This window comes from Macadamia integrifolia, chromosome 13, assembly GCF_013358625.1.
Source record: "Macadamia integrifolia cultivar HAES 741 chromosome 13, SCU_Mint_v3, whole genome shotgun sequence".
NCBI classification, from domain to species: domain Eukaryota; kingdom Viridiplantae; phylum Streptophyta; class Magnoliopsida; order Proteales; family Proteaceae; genus Macadamia; species Macadamia integrifolia.
In genome coordinates this window covers 1,526,658-1,536,789 of record NC_056569.1, presented here as the reverse complement: position 1 = coordinate 1,536,789, position 10,132 = coordinate 1,526,658, and the positions used below count along the sequence as shown (strand labels likewise).

Genomic DNA, 10,132 nt, shown 5'->3' with positions numbered 1-10,132 from the left:
AAAAAAAAAAAAAAAAAACACATACATACTGTGGCAGGGTGAGGAACCCTCTTTCTTTGAAAAATTATGAAAGTCAATTGAGTAAACTGAAAGTCTGAACTCCTAAATTTCAGAGCCTAAGCATTATATTATGCTCCACAAGATTTGGAAAATTTTAATTTTCAAAGGTAATTTCTTGCAAGAACCACAAAGGCCCAACATTGAATAGAAGTGAGGGAAGATTAAAAGTATTCACCTTTTGAGCTCCAAATGTCTCTTGCAATGTAAAGAATCAAGAATTGATGGGCTAAGAGGAATATTTAAACCAATGTCTCCAGCATTATCAGTCATCCCAGGAAATATGATATTAAAGCCAATTGGAGAATGTTGGCTCTCATTAGTTGCCGATGCAAAGTTAAATTCCTGTGAAATAGAAACAGCAACATATTTTAACACACACAAATGGAGACAGAAACAGGACTGAACAAAAGAAGACAAGTAGCATATACCCCTTTCAACATGTTCTTCACCAACATTCCAACGTTAAAAAAAAAAGAGTACAAGCGCATGCACATGCCAATGTGGAGGACAAGGCATCATTAATAAGCATGGACTCAGAATGTGGAAGACCCCATGAACCATCAGGGAGCTGATTCTCCAATAAGGGTACTGAGGGGAACTAGGCGAGGGGACCATTGCGACCCAAGCATTGTCATAGGAAGAAACTGAAAGCTCCACCTTTGAGAATAATTCCTTAATTATTTCCTTAGGCCCTTGAAAGCACTACAACATGATAAGCGTTTTTATTGCCTGTTCATTAACATATTCTCAAATACGGAAATTCATGAAATAAAGGAAGAAGAGTGCAATCATACCACAGTTCCATCTTCAGATCTCTGTGCAATCTTCAATCCGGGATCCACAGTAACTGATCAAGAAAAAAGAGTATTTCAATGGAACAAGGATACCAGGACATTTAGCAATATGGACAGATGACATAATAATCGAAAAAATATAGGAAAAGGAAAATCAAAATAATGGTTAAACAAAGTAAAATGTCCACGGAAACACTATAAACTGACAGTACATAATCGAACAGAGTAAAGGGCTGCAAAATGATTAGAACAACAGAAGAATGCTATCCCTCTCAGCTCCCTCTCTTTCCCCTTCTGAAATGACAACCTTATTCCTCCTGTATGATACCTCATTTAGTGCTCCCATTGGTGTTATCCGCTAATTTAGTGTACACTGACAGAGTACCTATCCCTCTCTAATATGTGTGTATATATATATATATATATATTTCTGTGGCTTAGTTTGGGTCCAGCCCGCCATTGGTTCTAATGTGGCCCATTTAATGGTAGTTTCTTTATTACTGTTTCGTGTCATTGGTACTTTTACGTATTTTCGTGGTGTTTTAGTGTCTTTTACGTATTTTCGTGGTGTCTATGAGCCACTCTGTCCCTGTGTCTGCTATGGCAGTAATGAATAAGGAAAAAGCTTCAGTTGTTCTTGATTTTCTTCATTTAGTATGAGAAAGCATTTTATGACGTTTTTCTTCTCTGGTTTTGATGATATGCCTTTGAAAATACGTGGGAACCTTCCTGGCTATAGCTATTACTTTGAAACCTTACCTTTTTTAACTGTTTGTTGAATTGTTCTGTGGTTCATATGGTTGGTGAAAGCAAGAGAGAGAGTCACGAGGTGTTGATGGGTCCGTCGCTAGTATGAATGGTGAGAGCCAGCTCACGTTTTGCCGTTTTCGTTATATGTTTTGTGTTTCTTGGGAAGTGTATTTTACGATTAGTTAGCTGGAATGCTGGATAAGGAACGGAACCCCTTAGTGCGATTGGGATTGATGAGTTGGGGACCCAAGGTTTGACAGATTCAGATGCTCCTCATCACGGAAATATAATAAAACCCGGCCTCACTATTTGACGGCTCAGATTTGTTCTTATTTGAAACAATCCCAAACCTGTGGTTTACAGTTAAATCGAATCGTATCAGAGAGTTAAATTACATTTTGTATTTAATCAATGTTTACCTTCCATGCGTGGATTATAAAATTGATGGACTTTGGCCCCAAATTAAATTAGACATGATCCTTTGCAATTACCAATCTCATATCGGCCTACACATGAAGCTGCTGACTACAACTAATGAAAGAGTAACCCATCCATCCATGGGATGATCTGGATAATGGTAATTCAGCTTTGCCCTGAACCAACAGAGACACCATAACCTAGAGATGGGTCAGTTTTCACAGTTCCTGAGATGGGTGCATTGGAGATGTTTTTAGCCATTGACTTTTCATTTCTTCTTTTCTTTCACAAACTCGTCATTCTCAGAAGTTGGTAGCTCAAAGTGATGGCCCCCTCCCCATCTCCCTAAACCAACAAAATTGCAAGGCATAGCGGAAAGTAAATATACATTTGTGGTTACAACCAAAGGCATTGTAGACAAATCCCTATGATCACAGATCATGAGCATTCTCATCTGATCCCTGAAAAACCCACAAACAATGAACTGAGCAAGCCAATTCTCAAGCCAACTAAGGTCATCCTTACCTTTAGATTCAACCAGAAAACAGGGAAAAGGGTAAAACGGCAAGGTTTCATTCAAAAGTTAAAGCTTCATGTAATTAATTCCATAAATCCTCAATCAAGAAAACTTTTTTTCCATATTTAAGGTTTTTATTCACCGTTATGTAATACTGACTACATAGCCTTGGTATTTCCATTTTCAAAGAGACTGAGTTTTTGAGCGAGTGAGCAGAGAGCTTCAAGTGAGTGAGCAGAGAGGGAGCGATCTAGATCTGAGCGAGGGAGTAGGAAGCGAGAGAGAGATTCTGGGTGAGCACAGTCCTTAGTGAGCTGGAGAGCTTTGTGAGCAGAGCTGTTCGAGGGTTGCAGCCTTCGAGTAAGGGTAGAGAGGGAGAGACATAACAGAGAGGGAGCAAGAGTCGAGAGAGACTAGGAGTTTTCTCAAATCTCAAGTGACGAGTTTTCTCAGGTTTTAATTCAAAACCTGAACCTGAACCTGAACCGGTCCGGTTAACTCTAATATGGTTCGGCTTAATTGAGAACCACATGTTTAGGGTTATAATGAGGAACACGTAGGAGCCGTCCACGAGTCTGTGTCCACGTGTCATGTCTGCAAGGGATATTACACAGTATTGCATAAGATGGATATGACAGAGGATTTTTTTCCAAAAGAATGCAAAAGAGAGATTGGGTATGGTGGTTGCTTGCATAGCTGCAATGTGCATCACATCACATCACATGGCACTGCATAACAAAACCAATTTGGGCCCACTTCCTTTGCATGGATTACCGACTCAAAAGTTTGGAAGCCTTGTCCTGAAAGAGAGCCATACCCCACTTGGATATGGAGGATTCTCCCCATGGAAGCCCTCCATAAGTACTGCATATGCTTATGAACTAAGCATATACCCCCGTTTATACCCATGCATCATCTCTCTCTCATACAAACTATTCATTAATTAAAACGTTATGAGCAGATGCCAAGATCCCGTACCTCTACCGATTGAGTTACTCTACCAAGGTTTTCCCTTAATGATATAAAGTGGGATACTATTGCAAAACCAAGGTTTTCATTCTTGTGAATTTTGATTTTAGTTCGCTGTCTTGATTTCCTCTTTGCGGAAGTAATGTCGAAGATGAAGATGGAGATTGGGCTCGATTTGTTTTTCCCTTTTGGGTAATTTTGGTTTCCTTTCATTCATCTTTGATAAATTCATAAATTCATTGTTGACTAAAAAAAAAAAAAAAAAACAAACAAAACAAAACAAAAAAATGAGCACATGCCAGAAAACAATCATAGGAGATATGTTGACGACTCCCTAAAGCACATAAAGTCACATATAGGGATCCAATCTAGACAAAATGACCAAAGAATTCTCTGCTCCTTTTTCAAGAGGTAAAAATCCAATTTCACAGGTGCCGTGTAATATAGCTTTTCAACCCTAATTATGGTCACTCAAAGCCCTGCCCAATCTAATATAATTTCTAGAAAACAAAATAGTGGAATTCTATGATTTTTAAGATCCGAGATAATTCAATCTGAAACTTTGAAGATACAATCCTCAAAAGAGCCTTCCAAATGCCACCAACAACAACCAAATGATTTTCTACCAAAGAAAAAACCCAAAAATCAATAAATAAAAATAATTGGAAATTTTTTAAACTAACCAAGAAGTATGTGACGGTCCAAGGTGATATTGAAAGATAATGGAACCACCGAAGAAGGCTCTTTTTTCTCTGGTCTCTCTTGAAATAATGCCTACTTATCATTTGGTGAGTTTCTACAAAATGTAGACCCCAAGAAAAATGGTGTGCGCAACAAAAAAGTTGGAAACATATGTTTGGGGGCGTATTGTGTACATTGACGCTCCATGAGTTTATCTTTCTCCTCTCCCTATGAAATGATATATATGCACCTCATTATGGGAGGAGAGAGATAGACTCAAGGAGCGCTAGCATGGGCTATATTTTTGAACAAAAATCTGAATTCTTTAAAAATTAAATAATAAGGAAGAGGGAATGGTGTCAAGTTGTGTGGCTCTTGCATCAGCATGGAGAGTGTAGGATTTATTTTCCTTATTTGTCCCAATTGACCATTGATTGAGTTCCATTATGGAAACCCAATATTTGATTTGATTGCCAATTTACTTGGATTCTATAAATGATACCCACCATATTAGTTTGGTTGCAAATAGGGAAGACTTGCTCTCTAATTGATTGGCTTACCTTAATGGGAGATAGGCATTGTGTTATTAAAAGAGACTAAGTTCCCCCCTTGTACAGTAACGTACTAGAAAAGTGTATTGAGAAAATACTAAGTGGAGAAACCTACCTCCAAGAAGAAGAAGAAGGTTGCTCATTCATGCAAGGATGACATCAATGGCTGCATCAAGCTCCGCTGGAAACAACACGCCATTGACGGTGAACAGTATGTTGTTTATCCTCTTTTAAATTGAAATGGTTCATAGTGTATTGGCAAGATCTTTATTACAATTTAGGAATTATTATGTTTTAAATTCCATCAAGGATCAATCAACAAGGGTGGGATTTCTCATTTCATGAGAATGGGATTTCTTATTTTCCTGTGGCCAACTATGGGATATGTCATCCATCCAAGGTTTGGGGATTGTTAATTAGTGAGAAAAAGAACCATGCCCTATTGCCGCATGAATCGCCCAGAGATAGGGGAGGAAAAATGACCACACCTGCCCCCCATGAAACACAAAAATACACATTCTATTTATGTTTCTTGTGCACTCCCATTGGTCCCGTGCTGGTGCAAGGGCCACACTCCTAGGCTGAGAACTCTAGCCGATAAAGTGTTTAAAACAACATAAAATTTAATTTTGTCATCTCATCTTCTCAACCTCAACATTTGTGGGTCCGCCCCCTAAAGATCTCAATTCTAAATTACAGTTAAAAAGAATGAAATATATAGCTAAACTTTGAAAGCATTTAGAATTTTATGATTTCTATTTGTATTTATTAACTATTTTTAAAAAATTATTTGTGACAATAAATTATGGACCTCAAATAGTATTTGTTTGGTTACTATTTATAAGATAGATTATATAATGAGAAAATAGGTTTTAGGTTTCACCTTCAGCTTTGAACTTCGAGCGAGAGAGATGATAGGATTTGCATGGGGTTTTTCATTGGAAAAATATAGAACATATTGAAGTTACCTATTTACCTTTGATTTCTCTCTCCCTTCTGTCTTTTAAGATCTTAAAACTTGGGATATAGGATTAATCGATTTAGATTGGGAGGGAATCAATCAAACTTGAATCAAGTTGGTCTAAAGTGGCCAATTAGTACTGCATTTCTAGAATTGGGGCAGAATTTGGCCACTTCCAACCAATTACTACCTTGCTCTGTATTTCCCTTTTTTAAAACCTTGTCGTCTATATAAAATTTCTACAATCTATTGGAGCAGCCACATAGGAGTCAAAATTGTCTGTGGTGAGGTGGTGAGGCACAGTGAGCATCCAACGGCTGAAAGGGTCCAGTCACCTCTAGCTGTAGACAATTTGGACTCTGTGATTTTACTACAAAAGATGATTTTTTGCATCTTGTCTATGGTGATTCTTTCTCGGACGAAATTTTTTCTACCTGAGAAGTAGGAAATTTCTAGCTACCCATAATCGCAAGCGCCAAAATGAAATCTCATTCCAATTGATAGGGGTATTTTGAAAAGTACCAAAATCTATGGAAATATATGTAAACTCAAAGGGCAAAGGGATTATTCTATTTTTTTTTTTCTTAAATAAAAAATGATGCTCCATGATAGTAATCATAGCCCTAGGCAAAAGCCTCCATGTGCCAAGTAACATAACAAACGATAGTAGGGTCACTAGGGTGTACCCACTCAAACCCACAACTAGCCAATTCTGAATGGTGATGGGGCAAGGGTTTCTTTGAGTTTTCTCCACTTGGCTACCATTCCATTAACCGAAATTTTTATTCCGTAAAAAATGAAAAAGAAGAAGGGCCATGGAAATGGAAATGGAACCGGTAAGTGCCGACATAGAGTATGAAAGCTTGGAACCCAGGCATTTATATCCCGTCTAAAATTCCATTTATATAAAGAGAAGCTTTCCCTCTAGAGAATCGTCAATCCTCCACCATGAGCTTTCCTTTTCCAACTATTTCCTGTAGAGGTTAAACAACTGAGTGAGTAGTACCAGGAATGAGGCGTTACTTTCCTTTTCTAATTATTTCTCCCGCCTATATTACCCGGCTTCAGTTATTCATTCCCCTTATTTTCTACCTTCAAGCCTCTGTCATAAATTTCTTCCAAGCTTGAGACTTCTCTTTTGGTATAATTTCGTTTCTAAACTATCGTGTCCCTCTCTTACCCTCGCGTTGTCCTCCTCAACAAACCTGGAATGTGGAGGAGCTCATATGTTTCAGGTTTTGAATCTTTTTATCTTCCAGTTTGCTGTCCCTTTTGTTTATTTAATTTCTGAAGCCACGGTCTCTGCTCCTACATTTTTTTGGGAGCATTTGTTCTGTTGGGTTTTCTGTTTTATACGGATTATCACCGTTTAATTTCTGAATAACCTGTTTGGCAGGATTTTCAGTTTCTTCTCATGGTGAATGGTTTAATTTGATTTTGATGACATCTTTCGGTTGTGCTATTAATAATTGCAAATGCAGCTCTCTGCGCTTGTTTCATAGATTTTAGACAGTATGTCATGGAAACAGAGAAGAGAGTTCTTAGGTGATTTTGGGTCTGATCACTCGTCTACCAAATTTTAAGCTTTTTAAGCCTTCTCCCACTTGAGGGGCTTGACCACCTCCCATGTGAAGTTAGGGTCGTCCCTGCCAAAGTGACCATAGGCGGCTGTCTTCATAACCCTGCCATTGCCTCCTCTCTTGAGGTCCAAGCTTATGGCAATCATCCCAGGCCTGAAATCAAAGGTCTCCTTGACAATCTGCGGGATCTCCTTGTCAGGAATCTTTCCTGTACCGTAAGAGTCAACAAAGACGGACAAGGGCTCTGGAACACCAATGGCATAGGAGACCTGCACAATACAGCGACGGGCAAGCCCATTGGCGACAATGCTCTTGGCAGCCTGCCTGACGATGTAGGCACCACTCCTGTCCACCTTGGTTGGGTCCTTAGTCCTTACCAGAGAAGGCACCACCACCGTAGGTGTCGATGATAATCTTCCTTCCTGTGAGCCCTGCATCACAATGGGTGCCACCAATAACAAAACGCCCTGATGGGTTAAGGTGGAAGATGGTCTTCTCGTCGAGGTACTTCTCTGGGACGACAGGCTTGATGACATGCTCCTTAAGGTCAGCGGCAATCTCGTCGTTGGTGACGGGATGTTGGCTTGACTTTTTCTTTAATAGAGGAAGTAGCTTATATGTTGGCTTGAAGTAATGACTCATTACAGTAGAATTGCTAAAGAGAAATCCATGTAAAGTTAATTAACTTCAAATTCAATTGCATACTTGGGGTTTTTTGACACCATGAACATAACTTGAAACCGCATTTATCAGGCTCCGATTGTACAATATTGTCAAACCAGATGAACTGTTGACAGTCCTAAGTTTGATACAATCATACATCAACCTGGTCACCGTTATCAGAGATCTACACAGTTGCGGAACCTACTGCCATACTCAGCCGTCTCTCGTCTCTGCAGACTGGTGTTTATATATTGGTAACAAATTTTGACTGTTAGAATTGCTTTTCAGGTTCATTCCTTGTCATCTCTATATTTTTGTGACATTGGATGACAATTGCAAGATGTTTCTCGTCGGATGTTTGTTGTTGTTTCTTAGCTATCTCCTTAGCTTTGTGTTGTCTCCCATATATACTAGCAAGTCACTAAACCTACCACCTTCCCCATTTAAACTCCCCATCATAGTTTTTCCTAATTTGAGTCAGATGTTCATGATTTTAGCAAATGATATCATCTGTAGGATGGCTCTAGGGAAGCAGTATAATGAAGAAGAGGATGGTAATCCGAGGTTTAAAGAGCTGTTTAAGGAAATAGGAGATTTGTTAGGAACTTTTAATGTAGCGGGCTTCATACCATGGCTTGGCTAGATGAATTATGTAAATGGGTTGGAGAACAGGATGAAGAAAACTTTGGCAGAGATGGATTTTTTTCTTGATATTGTGGTCCAACAACACAGAATTGGACATTGGAAGGAGGGTGATCAAGTTAATGATGCACATATTGACATGGTAGACTTACTCCTTCATATTGAAAACGAAGTGACCTCTGCAACCCCTATTGGGTACGATAACATCAAAGCCATTATGTTGGTGAGTAAAAAAAAAAAAATCTCACATACAGCCTAATATTGTTGTTCAAACTAAAATTGTGTTAATTATTTTCATTGTCTTTTTTTTTTTTCCTGTAGGATGTGTTTGGGGACGGAATTGATCCAGTATACTTCTAGAATGGACAATGGCAGAAATTTTAAAGCATCCAGAAGTCATGAAAGAAGTTCAAGAGGAAGTAAAGGGGGTCAGAAGGGGCAAAGCGATTATTACTGAAGTTGATATAAAAAAGATGGTTTATTTGAATGCAGTGATTCAAGAGATACTAAGACTGCATCCTCCACTCCCGTTATTGATCCTGCGTAAATTGACAGACAATATCTTCAATATTCAAGGGTTTGTTTTTCCAATGAACCCGAGAAGTTCAAACCAGAGAGGTTCTTGAATGATGTCCCAATCGATTTTGAAATATTTTCGTTTGGGATAGGTAGGCGAGGATACCCAAGAGCTCGATTTGCTTTGACGATTGTTGAAATTGTAATAGCCAATCTTTTGGAATCTCTAGTCATTTAAACCATCCTCTTATACTTCAGGCGACTCCTCACTACTATTGGTGAGAGGAGTTTTGGGCCCCACCTACCACTTGTAGTGCCCCCCATATATATATATATATATATATTATTATCCAAAATTACCCTCACTAATGTCGTTTTTATTCACTACTCCATTTCTCTTCTAAGACGGTAAATTTGTCAAAATCCCCTTCGTAAGAAACGAACCTTTGTGTTTCTCCATCTTATTACCAATGGAGACCTATACTGCAGGTTAAAGGGTTGACAACTGCTGAATGAATCATAAGGATATGATCATCAGGGTCGAAATTAGCTTCATAGAATTTTCAAAAGCAGAGATTTAAAAATGGATGGTCCCAAACTCTTGATCTGTAAAAAGATGATAAGGGATTTTTAATTGCCCAGGTTTTTCCAGGCCAAAGTGTGCAATACATCTAATTACATCAGACGAAGTGACATCACTGTTGGGGTTTAGATGCGTTGGAAAAATGTTTCCCTCCTAATCTGATGTACTCAAGTAACATAGCTAGAAAAGAGATTAATGCAACTGCATAATCAGACATTTTATAGGTCATTGTAAAAATCCAGGTTTGGATTCTCTAACGTATGAAGAACTATCAACTCATCAAACCAGAAACAGGTGTATAAGATGGCAATGCTGTTAGAGATGGCACTGGTGGACAAGATCACCTATCAGAACTAGGCCTTCACAAGAATGAGATTTTTATGATATATTTAGGATCATTGTGATAGCATTTTTAATTTGCTTATCTCTGCTAATTGCCTTAGATCAA

At 38.6% G+C, this 10,132-nt stretch overlaps 2 long non-coding RNA genes across 2 annotated transcripts; one reads left to right on the top strand and one right to left on the bottom strand.

Annotated features, from left to right (window-relative positions):
- Window positions 1-45: 45 nt before the first annotated feature.
- LOC122059605 lies at window positions 46-1,215 on the bottom strand. Its single transcript, XR_006134086.1, has 3 exons — window positions 855-1,215; window positions 489-762; window positions 46-402 (listed from the first exon to the last, which is right to left on the bottom strand). It is a non-coding gene; the product is annotated as an uncharacterized LOC122059605 (long non-coding RNA).
- Window positions 1,216-6,630: 5,415 nt separating this feature from the next.
- LOC122059363 lies at window positions 6,631-9,340 on the top strand. The gene is made up of 3 exons (XR_006134028.1): window positions 6,631-8,197; window positions 8,460-8,808; window positions 8,907-9,340. It is a non-coding gene; the product is annotated as an uncharacterized LOC122059363 (long non-coding RNA).
- Window positions 9,341-10,132: the final 792 nt, after the last annotated feature.